Source organism: Muscardinus avellanarius, assembly GCF_963383645.1.
Source record: "Muscardinus avellanarius genome assembly, chromosome: 13".
Taxonomy (NCBI): Eukaryota; Metazoa; Chordata; class Mammalia; order Rodentia; family Gliridae; genus Muscardinus; species Muscardinus avellanarius.
In genome coordinates, this window is record NC_137799.1 from 18,398,681 (window position 1) to 18,421,405 (window position 22,725).

Here is a 22,725-nt window from a genome sequence, read left to right on the forward strand (position 1 = left end):
GGTAATTCAGGCCTCTTTCAAAAAGTAATGGTCCTCTCCTTCTCCCGCTTCTTTCACTATCAATATCATTATTACTCTTAGGTCAAAGCATAATATCATAATTAAGACAATTTCCAGAAGTAAGATGTAACCCATTGGTAATTATTTGGCAATATTCTATCCTTAGCCTCTCTCACAGAGTCCAGTGTTGAGAAGAAGCACTAGTGTCCTGGAGTTCAGTTTGAGAAAATGAATGGTATGTCTCTCTTGGAGCTATATTTCCTATTTTAGGAGCTGAGTTTACTAGAGATGAGAGTGTTCATACCCTCAGATCTTCATAACTTGTCTATTTCAACATGAGACAATTATCTTACCAGATGAGATAAGGGTGACTAGATTGTCAATATTCTAAGTGCCTCTCATAGAGCTTCTGCCTCAGGAGTGATGAGAGGCAGAAATAGGGAACACCCATCTTCTGGGGTAGCTCATCCAGAAGTTGGCCTCTCAGCAGGCAAGTGGGAGAAGTATAAGAACTACTGACTTCTTGCCCATCTTGGAGAGATAGTTCCTCCACCAAGAGCTGGTGGTGGAGGGGGTTAGCAGCCTGTGTTCTTGATAGCATCACTGTAGACTCCAGTTTTTGTCTTACTTAGCTTGGGATGGGGAGTGAGTTAGTCTTGTTTCAGATAACATACAGTTTTACTGAGTTTTAGTAAATATTTTTGAATACATGTTTCTTCATTTGCAATATGCTTTTTGGACTATTTATAAAGACTATGAGTGTGTATGGGTGCATTAATAATTCTCATTAGTTTCTATAAGGAATATATTCATGGAATACCACATACTGCCATGAAAAAGTGGGCTCAAATGTAGGCAATTTTTACACTGAGGTTAGTATTACAAAGGTTAAGGCTAGTAATCATCACACAAGCAATAAGAGAAATGAGGAGAAGGTAAAAGGGTATTTTAAAAAGGAAAAAAATTAGAAAGGTGCATAGCAGAAGGAAAAACGAAATAAAATCACTCATGGGTAATAAAGAATAGTACATAACAGCCATAATTTATTCAAGTTGAGTCAGAAATAACTTATATGTGGACAAAGTGACATAATGTTGATTTGTCTTACTAAAACCCTTCATCAAATAATCGTTCTAACATTGACAACTGATTTCATTGTTCATGTGTTGAGTTTCCCAAAGAATATCTTAAATTCTAGAAAAAAATAGATGCATATATATGATTTACTTTAATCTCAATATACATAAATCAATTTTATTCTTGAAGGGTTGTCTCAGAGGCCATTTCCTCCAGAAAACATCCACTATCTACCTAAATTTATGTTTTTTTCTATTTTCTGATTTTTTTCAAAGTACTATGGATGGAATCTAGGTCCATCTACCTCTGAGCTACACCCCCAGCCCTATTTTTATTCTTATTTTGAAACAGTCTTTCTCTAAGTTGCAGAGGGCCTCACTAAGTAGCTGAGGCTGACCACAAGCCTGCTATCTTCCTGTCTTAACCTCCCAAGTACTGTGATTACAAGGGTGTGCCACCATGCCTGGCTAAGTTTTTTTTTCTTTTTTTCTTTCTTTTTTTTTTTTACTAATAATTTACCTATATCTTTTTTTGTGAAATTTTTATTTATTCTTTCCCTGAAGAGTTCTTTGGTTTCTGCTTATTCACAGAAATCTATCTTCTGAGATATTCTAAAGATTCTTCCAATGGGCTTCTCCTTCTTGCTAGTCACAATAATGTTACAACTAATAACCCTAATTAATATATATTTATAATTTTTAAGAATTTTCAGAGAAAATTTGAAATATAGTATGCTCATATTTTAAAACCATCATATGAGGGATAACATTGAATAAATGAATGCCAGAAATGATGAAATGTGTATGTGATATGATTGAAAAACTAGGAAAAACAGTTCAGTCACCTTGGAGGAAAAAAGCAAAATCAAAGCAGGCAAGCTGGTATCTCTTTTTCTTGCTTATTTCATGGCAACTTGCTATGTGACCTTGAGCAGAGCACCTTCATCTCCCCTTCAATTATTCCATCTATAAAGAAGAGACGTAAACTTTTCTGCTCAGAGTTTCTGGCAAGCATGTAAAGAGGTCTATGATTAAACAGAATTTGAAAGGGTAACAAACTCCAAGGGAACTAGACTTAAAGACGAGACCATATATTTAATTAAATTTTAAATGCACCAATAAAAAACCATATTTAAATAAAAAGAAAGAAAAGATGGCTGGTGCTCTGTAAAGTGCTTTACTCCAGTCTAGCTTCCAAAAGGATATGTTCCTTCTCTTCCCTCATTACACCATCAACTCAAACAAAGAGCCTATAACTTTGAAATGTTTATTTTTTAACAAAGAGAGAATACTGGACACAATATCACAGTTTGGACAAATCTCTCTCCAGAGTTTTCAGCGTAGATAATTGGATCAGCCTCAGCTCGAAAATACAGCTAGCTCCCAAGCCCATGGAGAAATTTGGGTTAAAAGTGCCACTCAGAGATGTGAAGGACCTTCTTAACATCTCAATTAAACAGTCAACATAAGAAGAGATGAAAACAAAATGAGAAGGTAGACTGAATAATTCTGGGAAAGAAGAAATTAATTTCCATCATTGCACAAAACATAATCCTCATTTAAGAAGAGGTTGCAAAAAGTTACTGGCTTCAGATACACACACTTTCAAATGAAAGTACAATAACAAATAATTCAACAACAAAATGTATCTAATGTCTACTTGGGATTTGGAAATTCAATATCTAATATTATTAGGAAAATTGGGGGAACTTTTTACTTCTTCCACCTAGCTGAATGCTTCTTTCCCGTGTTTATAATAAGGAATCTCACATTAACCAAGAATCCTAGAAAACAGCTTGCCAACAGCCATCTTTATCAAATTCCAGTAAGGTATCAGAATCACCCCCTGACATCAAGAAGAGATGATACTTTCAATAAATGCACCAGTAATATGAATTTATTACTTAAAAATTGACTTTCAGAAAACATTTTTATCTAGAGTTTCCTCTATTCAGAAGTTGTGTGATACATATCTAAGGAGAAAATGAGGACAATTATATAATCTTGTTTTGAAATTTTTTTTCCAAAACCAGTTAAGAAACATTTCTTAATTAATCCTTGGACTGATAGTTTTGGTTCAATGTGGAACTAATTAATGACAAGAAACATATAATAGTTCATATCACAGATTATATTCCACTTGACTAAAGTGGAATAGGATGAAAGATAGAAGAATGGTAAAATGAAGATGACATATTTTAGAGATAGCCTAATTTGACTTTGAATCTCTGTTTCATAATCTGTCAGTTGTGAAATTTTAGCTTACCATTTCATTTCCATCAATAAAATTGAAATGAAAGGACTTTTCTTATGAAGTTGCCCAAAGGATGACATAAACATATGATATAAAAAATTTTGCACAGACACTGGCACACAGAACATGGACTATACATGTAAAATAGCACCATCTTACTTTTTCCTTTATGATACAATTTACACTTTTCTAGAACCATAATCTTCTTCTCTGGGTATAATTGGTAGGCTAGACTATATAATAACAGTGGCCTATGACCCAGTCATATGACATAGCCCACCATGCCTTGATTGACATGCTCTTTGGCTTTATGTGTTCTTGACCAGTGCCACTGAAGTTCGCAGACAGGAATCTAACTCCAGCATCAAGAGACTTAGGGCTTCCTAATTCAATCACAATAGAGCCCGGAGAATAGGATTTGACCTTCAAGGAACTTGATTATCCTGCCTGCAAAAAGAGATTCATAATCCCTCTCTATATTCTACTATCTTGATTTTTGAAAGTTCTCACATTAATCTGGATCTCCTAACAAATTTATCTCCTATTTATATAAAATTTTGAATACATCCTTTAAATCCATACTCCATCTTCAAATTGAGAAAGTACACATCCATGAAGAAACAAACTAAAGCTCTGAACCACGGGGCAGATAACTTACAAACAACAAAAGTTTTGTATTCTAGAATGCTAGCTCAGCAATGAGTCAGAGAGCTCATGATATGTCACAAAATTCAAAGTTTTCCCAAATGGAACAGTTACTTTTGTTGCATTGGCAAAATGAAACTTAATTAAATATTCAAGAGATACACACTGCACCTGAATTGACATGGTGTTCATGAAAATTTGACAGATATCCATTGCCTAAATGTCCAGTGTAAGTGAAGGACAGTGTTAACATCACAACAGAAGCAAGAAAGACAAAAATTCAAGGAGATGAGTCTTTGGGTGGTTCACTTATGGACAAAGAAAATAAAAATATATTAGAACACAAAGGGATGATTTTCAACATGATATTCAACCTCAGTGTTAGAAGTAGAGTTACCTGCCCACCAACTCCTAAGTTCACTCAAAACAAAATCTCTCATCTCCTATAAAATGGATCAAATGTAGGCTTTACGTCTAAGATTTGAGATATGTTTTATTTTCACAAAAAAACTTTATTCTACCATTAATTGGCAAATTAGAACTTTTTTGTGAAGTGCTACAATAGTGAGCTAGCTATGTAAAGGGAGTTAACACTTTGTTCTAGTCTGAGATCTACTATTACTTACTGTGTAGGTGAAAAAACTGGACTTCCATTTTCTCATTCTGCATTGGTTTCTGAATCTCCTTTACCTCTATTCTATAATTCTCTCTCATATTGTCTTTTATCTTACAAGCAGCATTACTTCTAACTTTTCACTTGTGATATTTGTATTTCTGCTTTGCCACCTAACAAACCAGGTACCTCTGTTAAGTAAGTAAACTTCTCTGTGCCTAAAATTTTTCTATAGATTGTGGAGAATAATATCATGCTTTTATGGAATAGGAAGGATATTATATAAGAAAAATATAGAAACGTGTTTAACATAGGGCACAAAGATAAATATTTTCTATCTCAAAGTAAAGAAAGTAAAGTATAAGAGTTTTGATAAGTGAGATAAATATACATTTTTCTCCCAGAGTGCATCTCTGCAAATCCTATGGTAGATAGAACACTGCTAGATATCAAGGGATTTACATAATAAATCTATATTGATTAAGTGCAAGAATCAGTTGTAGAAGTCTATAGTAACCTCTTATAAACATATTTAAAATATTCAATAGTAGAAGTCTTCATTAGTGAGGAAAGAGAAATATCCTCCTAGAAAAATAAGCAGATTATGTAAGTCTGTTTATTAGTATGTTTTTGTTAACACTACTTCCTTCAGGCAATGGCTAGCTAGAGAGAATTAAGCACATCTTCCCAGAGGTTTATGCTTCTGTGTTCTTAAGCATTATTTCTAAAATGGATATAGCCTTCCTGAAGTCCAGTGGAAAACGAAGGCATAAAGAGATTTCCTATGACTCCAATAAGGAGTGTGTATACAAGAGCACATATGACAGTTACTCAGATCACTGACTTTTTTTTCCTGGTGATCAAAATTACACATGTTAGGCTTATAATACTTTATTCTACACAATCTTCTGTTCTAAGGTGATCTTTATAAGGATTATTTTGAATAATCCATTTAGAAGTATCTGAAATCATATTCTCAGTTATAGAGGAATTTTCTCTGCTATGCCTTCGTAATTTTAGATACATGATTAAATGATGCCATTTATGTATGCTTTTTACATTGAGGCTGCACAGTATTGACTATGAAGTTCAGCAGATATAGAATTAAATTCTCATTCTGTTCCTTGCCATCTGAGTATTCATGAGAAAATTCTTTGAATTAATCGAACCCAAAACAGTGATCTTTAAGAAAATGAAGAATTTATAGTACACATAAATGTGCAACAAATCCACGTTTCTCCCTCTTTAGTTTAATGAGTATTTTTACCATTATGACAAAAATGCCTGGCAAATACAACTTAGAGGAAAAAAGGTTTATTTGGCTCACAGCTGTAGAGCTTCAATACTTGGTCAGCTATGAGGCAGAAGCCATGAGGCCAAGGCACAGTGGAAGTCATAGCAACTGGAAGCAGGAAGAGTGAGAGGAGCGGGCATGGGGATACATGTAATCCCCACGGCCCTGCCTCAGTGCCTGTCCTCTCCAGCCCTGTCCCACCTGTGAACCTTGCTGCACTCGGGAACTGCTTTCAACATGTGAGTTCTTTTGGGAAACTCAGAACCAAAACATAACACTCTTCATCCCCTTCTTTTGCTCCTAACCATATGTCTGAAGGTTCCTGGATGGCAGGTACTCTTCTAATATAATGAAATACCTTCCTCAGAGGAGAATAAGCATTTATTTAATTTGTTCTTTTGAGCTAAGTATACCCTCAGCCTCATTTGCAGAGTAAAACAGACTAAAGACACAGAAACTTTTTTTTTACTTCAAACCACCCAAAACTAAGAGTTTAGTGCTTTCTGCTGTGATGTCACCTTTAAATGAATAGAATAGTATACCAATACAGATTACTTATATTCGTCTTATTCATTTTTTTATTTCCTCAGGCATGTAATGAATTAAAGTAAATCAAAACAAAATAAAGCCCTAAGATACATACTGCTTATACCTGGGGAAATACAATCAAATAGCTGTTTAGAAGGCTTCAAATAATTATTGAAGAAGACATAATAATAAATGAAGGAAGATAACAGATACTGCCTGGTTTTGTGTCTTCATGTTCTTTAGAAATATATATGCTTTCATAAGTGATTAAGGGTTAGGACTCCTTGGGTGACATATAATTTTATTTCATGTAATGTAATGGAAGTAAAAGAAAAAACTGAAACACAAATTTAGAACGATGTATTCACACACACACACACACACACACACACACACACACATATCACATCACGAGAGTCAGGACCTTAAATAGTCTGAACTCCTGAGGGAAAACAAGTAATTAAAGCAACAGGTAACTAACATTCAGAGATAATTACCAGTAATACAGACACGAGTCTGATGATTAATAGTAAGAGATTCCATGGAGGTGATTAATAAAGGGGCGGGCAGTGTAGAGATAGTACATAAAATGATTAATAATGGAACTCACTTCAGGCCTCCAGAAAAGGAACAGTTCTAAGGAGATAGTCTTCAGAATGACTGCCACTAACAGGAATGTGTGGCCCCCATAATACCTGGGAAAAGTTAAAGACACAATTTACACACTGAGAAATTACACATAAGAAAGTTGTGAGCAACTTATTTAACCACTCTGTTCAAGTAAGTCCTCATCAGAAAATGAGAAATAAGATAGTATCTTAGGTTTTTTTCTAGTTTTCTTTTTTAAGACAGATTATATCACTGATGGTGTGTGTGTGTGTGTGTGTGTGTGTGTGTGTGTGTGTGTGTCTGTGACTGAGGGTAGAACCTAGGGACATTCTACCTCTGAGCTATATTACCAGCTATTTTTATTTACTTTTTAATTTTTTTTTTTTGAAATCTTACTAAGTATCTAACGGCCTTGATAAAGTGCTGAAACTGGCCTTGAACTTGCAGTCCTCCTGTCTAGGCCCATCAAGTATTTAGATTACAAGCATGCACCACCACACTCAGCTATCACTGATTTCTGTAAGTCTTATTTTCAGGTAAAAACAGCAGCTGAAGGACTAAAGAAAGTTTGGGTCAGAAAGTTTAATACTAAAAATTAGAAGAGAAAAATATTAAATATTTGTCAATAATTGAAACTAAGATTTCCTGAGATTCAGACCTCAAACTGTTGATTCATGTACCAGAAAGTATGTCTTGAAAAAAATGTTTATTAATGGCATATATCTACTTTCAACAGGTTGGATATGACTCCATCTCCTTGAATAGAATGCTTTCCAAATCTCAGTTCTCTTAATAATTTCAAAAATTATCTTTCTTCCAGAAAAAAAAATCACTGATTATTCTTAAATGGAAAAGAAACCTGAAGCTGGGCATGGTGGCACACTCTTGTAATCCCAATATTTGGGAGACAGAGACAGGACGATCACAGTTCCCAGGCAGCCTCGGCTACTTAGTGAGGCCCTTTGCAACTCAGTGAGACCCTGTTTCAAAATAAAGAATAAAAAAATAGGCTGGGGTGTAGCTCAGAGGTAGAATGCCTCTGGGTGCCATCCCCAGTGTGGCAAAATAATAAATAAATAAATAAATAAATAAATAAATAAATAAGACTAAAAATAGGGCTGGCGGGTATAGCTCGGAGGTACAGTGCCCCTGGGTTCCATCCCCAGTACCAAGAAAAAAAAAAGAAAGAAAGAAGGAAAGAAAGAAAGAAAGAAAGAAAGAAAGAAAGAAAGAAAGAAAGAAAGAGAAAGAAAAGTAAGAAACCTGAAATCTATCTATTATTATTTTGTGCATTGTATGTAGGACTCTCCAAAAGTTTTCTGACCCAAACTCCTTAATTCCTTTCACTGTTAAACTTTGAAATTGAGAAAATAAATGAAAAGAATAAGAAATATTTTATTCACGAGTATTTATGCAAAAGAGGTGGATCTAAGTAACACTGGAAAGAATATTTTTGGCAAAGCCAATGATTCAGACCACTTTCATTTCACTGTTAGGAAAAATAATAGCATTATACTGTTTTCCGCCTGATGATAAGCAGCTGGAAGCCCAAACTATATGAAATTTGGTCCATACTGGACCTTGGAGTTGGAATACAAATATCAGGGTCATTTGTTCCTCCTTTGCCCTATTCTGACTGGGAACTTCAGACAGTGATGTAAGCACTCCACACTTTGTCTCAGGTCACATGAAATTTTACTTTAATTCCCCATACAGAGTATTGAGTTTGACATCAGTATTTTCACATATGTACACATAGCCACTGGTAATTTATACATAAGAACTGTACATAATTTTGGGGAATCACGTAATATTTCAACACATATGTACATTGTTTAATATTCAAATCTGACTAAGTATATCTCCTCAAACATCATTTATTTTTTGTGAAAACATTCTTCAAGCTGTTTTGAAATGCACAGCACATTACTGTTATCTGTAGTCACTCTACTGAGCACTAGAAAGAGAACAGCATGATGAATAGACCCCCAACTCTCCCAGGATTCCAGGATTTTTTCTCTGATGCTATCAGGTCCTTGACACTTAATTCTTGATTTAAAATAATTACATTTTTTTAGACATGGGGATGTCTCAGTGCCAAAGACTTTGAGTTTAATATTTGGGGATGTTTAATACTACATTTAATTATTTATGTGTATATAGTTTTAAGATATTACACCATTAGAACAAATTAATTTAAAAATTACTTGTTATATTGCTGCACATAGGAAACTTTTCCAGACTTGACAATTCTTGGCCACAGATTTTGCAGATATTATAAGAACCATATTCTCTCTCAAACTTTGTTCCTTTAGGTACAAGTTATTCTCCACCACAAAATATATTTGGCAGTTAAAATTAAATGTGGTAAAAAAGAAACAGTAATTTCTTGCACATTTCTCATGAAATGTTTGAAAACTCTTTGTAATTTATCTTTAATCATTTAGAGAAAATTATATTACTTAAAATTCCCAGCATTATCAGAAGATACTATTTTTGTCTTTTGGTCGTGGATACTGCAACTTAGAAGAAGTATGCCTTAATTAGGATGTCAAGATTCTGTGTGATCTTAGAAAACCTGTTGTTGAGTTAAATCAAGAGAAATGAAATAAAACAAGGAACACTATGCCTTACAATGTTGACATAATCATGACTACCATTATTATTTGTCTTATAGCGTCCAGAGCATCATTTAGTTGTAGGTCCTGTCTGAATTACTTTTTATATTTTGGAGTTTATTTGGCGTTTTGAAAAAAAATGATTGGTGCATTGTTGTCATTTTTGTAAAAATTTTATTGGTGCATTATATTCATACATAATATTGGGGTTAAAAACTTGTGTGTACATACATATATACATCACTGATTAAACCCTTACCCAATTCCCACCCCATTCCCTCCCCATCCCTCCTTCCCTTGCTTGGCTTAGTGGTTGACTTTGATATGTTTAAGTACATTGTATGTTGTCAAAAATCTTAATGGGATATAAGATAGTAGAGGCATACATGCACTTATCACTTATTTAGTTCTTCCCCAATTCCTACTTCATTTTCTCTCCCCTTCCTCCTTCTCATGTTTGGCTTAGTGATTAACTTTTATATGTATATAAATGTACATCATACACATTAGGGAGTTTCCTCTTAGCTCTTCATATACTTTTATATTTTGACATTAAAAATAGAAGCGAAAATATATTTCCAACCTATAAAATGTACAGTTATAAAAGCTCAACTTGTAAATTTCTTCTTACCATTCTTACACAAGTATATCCTTCACAAAGCTGCTTTGGAGTAAGAAAGAGTATGAGCCAGGGTAATATTTTAGCCAATCAATATTTTTTCCCCTCAAATTTTTTTCTTCCACCCTGAAGTAGTGATAATCATATTGCTATTCACTAAGTAGGATTTAGTTATTTCAATTTCAGATGATCTTTCTTCTTGTATTCTTAGACCATTGTTTTCCTTCCCTCCAATCTTTGTCACTGTTCATTGAAGGTGAATTATTGTTATCACTCTGATGACTTGGGACTTGATCATGATACTTGCTTAGCCAATAAGATATATGTGGATATAAATTAAACCATCCACCACATTTCAAAGCCAGTGAACAGGGTTTTACTTGTATTATGGTTTAAGTGGTTGTTTATGAATATCCTTGAAATGAAGGCAGCTCTATTTCCTTCCAATGAGAAGATAAAAGTATCACCTATAATTCTAGACAACATATTACTATTATAGATGTACATTAATAATCTTCAAAATAATAATGTCTTCAGAAAATCTCAAGGGAAAAAAAGTAAATACTTACACTTAAATTTTATTTTTTAATAAAAACCCCAAGGCTGAGATTTAAAGATTTGCTCAATTTAAATTGTCACAAGTAGTTGTCAGAACCTGGATGGAAATAACTAACTTAAAAATAGTCCTTTCCTTTGATGGACAACTTACTTATAGATTGATTCCAATATAAAAGTCTTTCGAAATCATCACCATCTACCACATTTCAAAGCCAGTGAACAGAGTTTTCAATTAGGCTTTCTTTTTGTTGTTGTTGTTTCAATTAGGCTTTCAATCTTTTTGTTTCTCTAGAAAATTCTATAGCATTTCCATATATATATATATATATATATATATATATATATATATATATATATCATGTGTATTTGTGTGATGTGTGTGTGTGGTGTGTGTGTGTGTGTGTGTGTGTGTGTGTGTGTGTGTTACAGGGAAATGAACCCAGGGCCATTCTACACTCCCAGCCATATATCATCCTATCTCAGCCTCCTAAGAATAGGGATTACAGGACTGAATCACCACACCTGGCTTTCCCATGAAGATATTTGGCTACATCTCATTGTCAGTATATTGAGCTTACTTTGGGCAAATCAAGTAGGAAGTAAAACTAGGAATTGGGTTTTTGGAACCTAAAAGTTAACTGCCTTTATTATATCAATACTTCCTGATCTTTAAACCCTATACTAGATCATCTTGATATATCCTTTAATATTTCAACTTTATGTCTCAAATTTTGTGACCTATTCCATATGGTTAATCCTCTGGTTATGTTCAGAACATATTTGCCATACTTTACTTATTTCTGTCTCTATGACATTTTCTCCATTTCCCTTATGTGGAATGCCTTTGGTGTTCTCTTTAGCAAGATAGTGCTTCCAGAAAATTTTCTGTAATTCACCCTACCATATGCTAACTCATCCTTTTAATTTGTGAGTTCTAGATGCTACAGAGTAAGTGTTAAAGAAAAGAGAGAGGTCAGGGAAAGTGGTAATTAAAATTATGAGGAAACATTTGATATACTTATATATGGCCATATGTGTGATTACAAATTTTCCAAAAAAATTATAATATAATGTTAAGTGCTTTGCACTGAAAGTAAATCTTTGGTAAGTCATGGTCTCACTACTTTTTCATGATGAAAGTTGGCTAGGGAAGAGAGTAACACTAGTGTCAACATCTTACATTTATGTAGTATATTATATTTTTTTTCAAAAACTTTTATAGCAGTTACATGAACATAGTAAAAATGGCATTAATATATAAATATATATATTTTTTTCTTTGGTGGTAATGGGGTTCCTGGAAGCCCTTCTACCTCCGGGCTGCACTCCCAGACCTATTTTTACATTTTTATTTGGAAACAGGGTCTCCTAAGCCAGCACGCGCAGCTGGCTTCGAACCTGTGCAATTCTGCTGTCTCTGCCTCCCAAGTGCAGGGATTACAAGCGTGCGCCACCACGCCCAACTCGGCATTAATATTTTAAAATAAAAAAATTCTCACTAGAAACAGAAATGTATACATGTTTCTAGAAAAAATAGAAAATACTAAAAACACAAAATGAAGAAAATATACCCCACTCCTGACAGCAAAAAAGGAAGGAAAATAATCCCCACACCTCATTGACACAACTCAGGTTAAAACTTATTTGCTGCAACATTTGACAAAATATTACTAGTGTCCCTTTTATTTTACATATTACATTTTATTTATCTTTTCTGACAGTATAAATTTTGAAATATATAACAATTTTAGGAAAAGACTTTATATTTCTGCTTCATATATACAGAAATTTTCACTTAGAGAGATAAGCTACTGCCTGATGTTCATAAGTGAAAATAAACCAGAACAGCCAGTCTCATCTCTGCGTTTGTTTCTTCTGCAATCTTCCTCCTCCATGTCTGGAGCATTTCCTTTGCCACCCGCCTCCATGTTTTACACATCTTAAAATCTAAATGATATGACACTTATATTTATGATGTTATAATGTAACATTTATATTTTGAAGTTAGAAATGTTAATACTAACATGTAATTTTTGAGTTAGTTGCCTACAAGCCTTCGAATGTTACGTGTAAACCTTAGAACTTTCACTTATAAAATGGAAAAAATAGAATTGGTTTAATAAGTGGTCACTACAATTAAAATAAGACAAACTGAGTACTGTAATCCCAATAAGTGGGAGGCTGAAACAGGAGGATCACAAGTTTAAAGCCATCCTTGACAATTTATTGAGACTCTATCTCAAAATAAAAAGTAAAGAAAACAGCTGGGGTAGAGCTTGGTAATAAAGTGTCCTTGGCATAATTCTCAGTACTACACATTTATATACACACACTCAAAAATTAACTAAATGGGACAATGCATGTATGGTCCATAACTAGAAGCTGAAAGATCCAGGATTCAAACCAGTTCAATTACATCATACTGACCCTCAGGATCAGACGTTTCATTAAAACAAAGTTGTCCTTACCAATCCCAGTAAACCTCTGCATACAAATGTCATGAGGGTAGTGCTGTTTTCAGATATTCTAAGCACCAACTCCATTTCCTTGGGGCCAATTCTAACATCTGAGACTCAGTTCTCATCCTCAAAAAGGGAGTACTAATAGTGCCTTCATCATGAAAATGTTATGGAAATTAAATGAAACAATAGATGTATCTGGCATATAATAAGAATTTCAACAAAGGACAAATTCGGTTATATTATCATTTCAACAATAATAAAATAATGATAGAAGTTAAACTTTGGCCCGTTTGTGTTATTTGTGACTTTAACTCCTGCAATTTGTATTTCTTATACCTTTTAGCATCTCTCTTGAGGAATGTCAGCAAAGCATCCTTAAAGAAAGCAAAATAAGTTGCAAGTGCAGGTAACTTTATGAAAAGGAAAGCAAGAAAGCAAGAAGGAAGGAAAGGAAGGAAGAAAGAAAGAAAGAAAGAAAGAAAGAAAGAAAGAAAGAAAGAAAGAAAGAAAGAAAGAAAGAAAGAGAGGAGGAGAGGTCAGTTGGTTCATGAGTATCCCAAGGATGGCTGCTTTTCATCTAACTTCTTGCTCTGCTGCATCCCTTCTTTTTTTCATTTCTTTTTTTCCCTGTGGGGTGTGTGTGTGTGTGTGTGTGTGTGTGTGTGTGTGTGTGTGTGTGTTACTAGGAATTGAATCTAGGGATTTCCTACCTCTGAGCTACACCCCCAGCCAAATTTGCAATAATCCTGTTTTAACCTTCCAAGTACTGGATTCTAGGCATGCATGTGCTACTAAGCCTGATTTGCATCCTGTCCTTACACAACACATCTTACTCATGCTTGCAGAGAATAGAAGAAAGGAAAGCAGCAGTGTTCTTTCTATTCAATTCAGGGACAAGACAGAATGAAGGAATGAGAAAAATGTAGAGAAGAGTAAAACTGAGTGAGGGAAGGAAAGAAAATTTGGAAAGAGGAAGGAGAGAAAGAAAAAGAGAAGGACAAAGAAAAGGAAAAAGTGAAGAAAAAAGAAAAGAACTAGAACAATGGAGTGAAATCAGAAGAAAGGAAAACATAAGCAAAGACAGAGAAAACTGAAATGATCAAAAGAAATATGAGATAAGGGGGAAGCAAAGTGAAAGAAATGAAAAGGCAAAAGAAATAAGTAGAAAAAAGGAAAGGTGAAGGAATAAATGAATATGATGAGAAATAGTGTGGTGGTGGAATTTAAATAAGAGGAGGAAATTAAAAAAATATAAGAAGAGAATATAGAGAAACTCAGATGAAGGGCATAAACGCAATGAAAGAGAGAGTGAGGCAGCAGGTCCTGGAAATTGAGATAACTATTATCAGCTCAGGATGACATCATATAAACTGGGTGGCTCAAACAAGAGACACTCTCACAACACTGGAGAACGAGGCCAAGATCAAGGTGTCAGCATGTCTCCCTGGGCCCCAATGTCAGTCTTTTCACTGTGTCCTCATTTAAAGAAAAGAAAAAGAATAAGAGACTAAGGTCTTTGTCGTCTCTTCTTATGATAACTAATCCCACCCAGAAAGTTCTATTATCCTGACCTCATCTAAAACTAAACATCTTCTAAAGACCACTCCTCCTGAAACATAGAAGGGAGGAGCACACAATTCAGTCCATAGCAACTGCTATTGAAAAAAGTAAACACCAACAATAGGCAGTAGGAATAATGGTGTTAATGCAGCAAAAATACCTTGTTCTCCAAATGAAGGATTCCATTCTAGTTTTTCTAATTTTCTAATAATATATGAAGATATACATGGTGATTTTTAAAATAATTAAAGAAGTTCATATTTTCTTCCTTGTCTTAATAGCAAATTAGAAGTTATTTTGCCCTGAGTTTCTCTTTATTGATTCCACAGTTCAAAGTTCTTTCTATTTTCTCTCCTTCCTTCTTCCTCCTCTTCTTCCTTCTTTCTCTTCTTTTTTCTCCTCCTCCTTCTCCTCCTCTTCTTTCTCTTTCTCTTCTTTCTCTTATTTCTTCTTCTCCTCCTCCTCCTCCTCCTCCTCCTCCTCCTCCTCCTCCTCCTCCTCCTCCTCCTCCTCCTTCTTCTTCTTCTTCTTCTTCTTCTTCTCTCTCTCTCTCTCTCTCTCTCTCTCTCTCTCTCTCTCTCTCTCTCTCTCTCTCATTGTGTTTTTATGAGGATGGTGCTGGCATTTGAACCCAGGTGCATTCTATATCTAAACTACATCCCCAGCCATATTTTATTTTATTTTTAAATCTTGATATAGAGTCTCACCAGGTTACCGAGTGTCTCACTATATGCTGAGGCTGGTCTTTTTTTAACATGCAATCATTTTTTTTCCTTTAAGCTGCTGAGAGTCTTAATAATTGCTAAAGCTGAACTCAAACCTAAGATCCTCCTAACTCTGCCCCCTAAAAACTGAGATTAGAAGTGTGTGGCACCAGGCCTGGTTTCATATTTTTAAACAGAAAGAAAAAATGCCATTCATTCAAAATCTGTGTTCCAGTCGCTGTGCAAGATACATCATGTACATCACTTCCTTCAATTCTCAAAACAACACTAGGAGCCCTGCTTAATTATGATGACATAGCCATTCAATCTGCCTTCTTTCCCTCCTCACAATCTGGCAACTCAAGGAAACAAAGTCAAGGAAGAGAAAGAATGAAAGGAAGATAGAAAGCCTAGGTGGTCTGTCACTAAAACAACTTTTTCTGACTCTACTCTTCTAAAATACAGTGAACCTTAAAAAAAGAAAGAAAGAAAAAGAAGAAGAAACACCATTAGAACCAATTTAAAATAATTATTTCAGGGCCCTTTTTAATGGGCATTATAACATGATCTCATTTACCACATTTGTAGAAAGCAAATGAAGTTGTGAACTGGTAAAAACTGTCCTGGGAAGGGATTTTATTTTTATTCACTTCATGGGCTCTTTATTTTACCTAATGGTATAAAGGTCAACTTTACCACATTCCCTCATCAGTAATTTTGAATTCTTATTTTTGTGGTATTTAAGTGCATACACGCTCTAGAGACAGTATGGTAAAAGCTGTTATAAATCTGATACTTAGGGAGAGAGACAATTCTGCTAGCTCACAGTGACAGTGAGGTCCCCAGCCCAAGACACTGGTGCTCCTCAGTTCTTGTTCAGAATGGCAATCCCTATCCCTCTATTCTCTTTATCTAAAGGGTTTTATAAACTTATTTACACAGAACTAATAAGAACACCTTTAACTAAACCATCATTTTTTCATCGAAGCACTGTTTCTTTTCTTTGGAGAAGCACTTTTTCTTTGAATTTTAAATTTCTTTCTATGTTTAAGCTTTTCAAAGCTTTGAGCATTGAGACACTTTCCTTTCAACATGCCAAAGTATTTAGGGGTATAGATTAAAAGGGTGTGATGTGTGTTCCTTTCACATGGTTCAGAAGGGACAGCATATACCATAGAAAATGATTGAAGTGACTCTTACACAATCTTAATATCTGTTTAATGTAGGTGATGCTATACAGAATTTATACATTTCTCATAGTTTTTCTGTAAGTTTGAAATTGTTTAAAAATATAGTCTTTTAAAATAACAACAGAAAAGAAGCTCTGCTTTTAAGGTTTCATTTTTTGTTTTCTAGTGAAAATTGGTTCTTGCATAACCTTAGCCTAAAAAGTTGTAGCAAACGTTTAGTGATTCTTTATCTCTCAGAGGTGAATAAATATCAAAGATATCTTTTCTTCCCCTTTTTCATACACCTCTCTAACATAGCCTAGTTAAAAAGATCTGAATGCAAAGATTTTGTTATATTACGAATCCAGTAATGAAAGATAAATATCTGTGCTTAATTCATCTCTGTGTGTCTCATACGATGCCCGGTGTTCTCAAAGAATTATCTATTTAGTGAATGAATGATGAATTAATAAATGTCAATTGTCATTTCTTAAATACTAACCTTAGCTTCTCTTAAATGTCTCCTCCTCCGAATCATTTGGTAGCTTACCATCTTCCTGAAATACCTCAGATGCCTATCTTCCCAGACTATGCAGAAAGAACATCTGGAATATCACAGATGTGGAATCCCCAAAGTCAAAACAAATTCACTGGACTTGATATTATTGCTGAAAGTGCATGAACAAGCAAAGGACCATTCTCCATCCCAACATTTAGAAGCATGTATCAATAATGACAATTCTATCAATTAATATTTATTGAACATTTACTACATATCAAGCACCATTCAAGTCTCTGGTATGTATTAATGCATTTATTTCTCACAATAAACTGATGACATATGTGTTATCATTCCAGTTTTTCAGAGGACAAACCTAGTAGCAGAGAGGTTGAGTTACTTCACTGATTTTGCACTAGATTTCAGCCAGAAAGTTTGGTTCTACAAGGCATGTTTAGTATGATCAGCTACTGCTATAAAAATCAGAGTAAGCTAACCTATTTACTTTCAAAGGTTGAGCTCAATATAATGCTTTTACAATAAACAATCTGAAGAAGCCCATTATTAGCTCTGAGATGCTTGCCTGAATACCAAGGAAGAAGCCCACGCATACACAAGCAAGTTTACATGGACACAAGGCAAACTGGAATATATCTGTCAATGGTTAGAGATGCCGAGAGCAACAATAATGAGAGTATCTAGAAGTACATCCCAAAAATTATGAGGTGATTTTATGCCCACAAGTATAGAAAATCATGTTATGGTTAGTGTTATATGTCAATCTATTTAGGCCTTGGTGCCTAGGTATTTTGGCAAATACCAAACTCCATGTTACACTAAAGATATTTAAGATGAAATTAACATCGAATCCCTAGTAAACTAATTAGAACTATTAGACCTCCCATAATGTGACTTGACCTTACATCAGCTAAAGGCATAAAGCAGAAGTCCAAGGATGAGCAAGGAAGAAAGCATTCTGCTTCCCAGCTGCCTGTAGACTAGTACTGCGACATCAGCTTCTGCCTTCCTTCCTGGCCTGCAGATTCCATACTCAACAGCCCCACAATGATCCAAATCCTCTTGCCAAAATACCTAGGCACCAAGACCTAAATAGACTGACATATAACACTAACCATAACATGAACTTCTATATTTGTGGGCATACAATTGCCTCTTTCTTGTTATCTATGCCTTTCCATTCTCTTTCGCTAAAGAATCCTGACTAACCCCATTCTTGTTGCATTTTGTAGTAGTGTGTGTTCTAGTAGAGCTGAAATGAAATCCTGTGTAATTATCATATAAAACAAACAGCAGGAAAGATTGGTCAAGGGCAGTAGATTGTGAATCTTAAACACCAGTTGTGCTGGGAGTGGTGGTGCACCTGCATGCTTGTAATCCCAGTACTTGAGAGAATAAAATTGGAGGATTTCAGGTTTAAGAGCAGCCTCAGCAATGTAGTGAGACTCACAGCAACCTACCAAGACCTTATTTCAAAACAAAAATTGAAAATTGGCTGAGGGTATAGGTTAGAGACAGAATGTTCTGGTTTCAATCCTTGGTACGACCAAATTACAAAACAACAACAACAACAACAACAACAACAACAACAACAACAACAGTTAAGGGCTTGTATTTTGTACTGTATGTAATAGGCGTCATTGAAGGATTTGAGGAGGGGAATAACAAAAAGAACTTAAGACAGTGTTTTAACAACAGGGGGATGCAGAATGGATTTGAGATGAACAACACAGAAGGCAGGATCTCGAATAACTAGATACTGAAACAATTCAAGTGAGAGGGTCAGAGTCCATAGGCTACAATCCCTAACTGGTTAAAGGTGGTGATTAAAATAGGTAAGTGAATCTTTTTCAATATTTTTTTTTTGGCCCGGTCATTCTGGGAGACTATTCTTCCTAGACACTTTTGCAATGAACACTACCCATGCATGCACTTTGCAAATCTTATATCATCTCCCCAGGACATTCTTTTCTTTTTTTTACTTGTTGCCTCTGCAGACCAGAACATTCTGATCTAATTCAGAGGTAAGAAATCCTCTCTCCCATCAGTACCCACTAAGGATAACTGACACTTTGCTAGACCTAAGCCCTGACTTCTACAAGAATCCTGGCTGGACCTGTCCCACACACACTGCTTCTCATCTCCCTGCATGGAAGCAGACATCTTGAGAATACCATTGTGAGAGCTCTCAAGAGGACAAAGCACCTTTTACTTGGAAACTCAGACCTTAAAAGGTGATAAATACTTCATTGGTGCTATAGCTCCAAAAGGTCTTGAAGTCTCTGACCCACTGAAGTCAAAAGGGAAAATACACATTTATGCCTACATAATGATTTCATAACAATTTCAGGGATTCACAAAACATACCTCTGCCATCCATACATCCCCTGGGCTACCTGATAAGGATGTGCAGCATCTATCAGAGTGTTTCTCAACATAGTACTAAAAGTCAAATGAAAAACTGGTTTGGAAGAGTTTGACTCCAAGGACTTCTTTATCCATACCCAATGGACAGCTCTAGAGTCGTTGACCCATAAATAGCACTGAGATAAAATAAAAAATCCCTCTCCAAAGAGCAATATTAAAAAGATGAAGAAGACACAGACACCAGCAAGACAACTGGTTCTAGGGATTTAGAAGGAAAAGCGTGCTCTTTGGGCTCCCCAAACTGGTTCACTGGTCAAATCTACTGAAGAGCTCTTGGTCCCTTCGAGAGTTGTCTTCCTCATCTGTAAGACATGGATACTATTTTCCTGGAAATGGTATTCAAAAAGTTAAAGGAAAGATAAAGTTATCAAGATAAAGTTAAAGGCACCCAGTATCAGCTGACAATACAACAAAAACAGGTAAGCAAACCCAGTGATAAAAGTGATTTTTACTTTTTTTGCAGTTACTACAAAGAAACCAGAGATGCACAGATCTCTATAGTTGTTTATGCTGACTGTAGTCTTTCCTACATAGTCTCTCCTGGGAAGACTTTTGGGGGCACATAAGCTCTGGAAGTCTCCCATCAGGCTCATGGGCTCTCGGGGGATTGTTGGTTATCTCATGGGCACCAAAGTTAGTTAGAATGCAAGCCTAGTGGTTTTAAATCCCTAACTGTTTCAGAATGCGCACAAGGGATTTAAAAGAACATTGAGCTAAGTGAGATGAGTCAGTCACAGACAGTAAAACAATGAGATGTCCTCCCTAATATGCAGAAGCTGGGGAGAAAAGGGATCGTAGAAGGAACTCTAGACAAAGAAGGAGAAACCATAGATGAGCAAATGAAGTTGCCTGAGAGGGATAGAAGAAGGGAAGAGGGAAATTCCCTAATGTACTTGTTGTACATTCACAAACATATCAATGTCAATTACTAAGCCAAACATGGGAAGGAGGGAGAGAGTGGAGTGGGAATTAGGAAAGGGCTAAATGAGTGATGTGAGCATGTATGCCTCTATCATCTTGTACCCCATTAAGATGTATGACTACAGTGCACAAATAAAATTTTTTTTAAAAAGAACCAGATGTCAAATCTCCTCAGACTACATCTCTGAGGTCAGATCCAGCTCATTTATAGTTTCAACTATATCCCAGGTGACTCTAATGCACCACGAACCTTGGGTCCTGCTGCTCCATTCCAACTTGCCTTTGAAAATGGGCAGAAAGGAGCAATAAAAAGGGTGAAGGGCACAGAGCCAAGTCTCATCTCCACGTCTCCTGAATCCTGGTCTAGAGCATCTCAGAATGCTAGGGTTTCCTAAGGTATCTCTTGTGTCTGCTCATATCAGAATTACCTGGTCACTGTTAAAAAATAAAAGTATATTTCCATGTTCCACCCTATGTTTACTGAATCTGAAATAAAAATTAACAATTTCCCTGCATACTTCTCAAACTAAAATTTGAAAAACACTTTGTGACATCATGCCCCTGCCTCACTCTTTGAAAGATTCATTACTCTTTGTAGATAGAATATAATGTTTTGGCAAATATAAATGACAAACATAGGGAGAATATCATAGTACCAGAGACCCAGAATCTGCCTCTGGTTTTGCTACTTCCTGGCCCCATAACATAGATAGATATGTGACCTAGAAAGATTATTGGAATGGATGATAAAAAATATATTTTAAAAATTTCAAAGTGGCCAGGAGTGGTGGTGCAGGCCTGTAATCCAGTACTTTGCACTTGGAATGTTGAGACAAAAGGGTCACAGGTTCAAGGCTAGTGCAAGGTAACTTAACAAGACCTTGTTTCAAAATGAAAATAAAATAGTGCTTGGAGTATAATACCCCTATGCTCAAACCTCAATACAAAAAAAAAAATAGAAACTGAACAAAAATTAGTAGGAAGGGCTAAGGATGATTGTCATTGCTTTTTGTAGCAACTGCCTCCCTTTCACCTCCACCCAGGCCGACTCAAAGTTATTTCCACAGAGTCCGAGTTTGGAAACCACTAACCTAGAAGTATGTGCTCTTGTGAGTCAATTAGGGCATGATGTGTGAGGCCCAGGGACAGTGGCCTGACCTTACAGCCTTATCCTTAGCTGAACCAAGTGAGTCAGTCACACACCAGGGTATCCTGTGTGACTATATATTAGATTAGGTGTCAGCCATATGTCGTTTGGAACACATGGCTTCCAGGTCAGATCTGTTACAGCATATCTGTGGGTAGCTCCAGCACTCAACTAAGGATTTAAGACATTCATAAGCAGCACAGTTCTCCTGTCAAGGCAGTATATTATTCTGATGCCTAATAAGGCACTTATTAAAACCTATTTCACAGACATAGTATACTAGGGGGTCGATGAACCTGGGAAGGAAGTAAAATCCACATGTAATGATGCAGCTGTTTAAATCAAAAGAGGGGACTTAGAACCAAGTTATTATTGTGGCTCCCCAAACCCATTGTGAGGAGAGTCAACCTTAGGAATGAGTTTGTTGTAAGCCAGCATTATTTTCGTAAACACAAGTGAAAGCCAAAGGATTTCCAAAGGTGAAGGTTTGATTTTCCTCACAGCTTCTTATTAAATGGAAATTCAGAGGCTGGAGTTGCAGTCAAATGCAAGGTCCCCTGGATGATAAAAATGCATACAAATATCTGAAAATTCTAATATTTGATCTCAGTGGTCTCTGTAACCTGCAATAGTTGGTTAAGACTGTCAGGTATTATAAACATCACAAATGCATAAGAAGAGAAATGTGTCTAATGGGGGGGTGACTTAGAATAGATACTATTAATACTAATTGCTATGCTAATCAAGTTTGACTGAATGGCAATAGCAGACCTGCTAGAATTACTAGCACAATGAGATTAGCTTGCATTAACATTCCTCCTCTCTACTAGAAACTTAACACATCACCACCTTCACTGCTGAGTTTTCAGCAGCTAGAACATTTCATGGTACCTAGGAAGGGCTGAGAAACATATAAAAAATAAATAGAAATAAATGAAAGTCCCCTCACTAACTTCTAAGGATATTTATTCTTATGCTCACTATGCAGATCAGGAAACAGAATC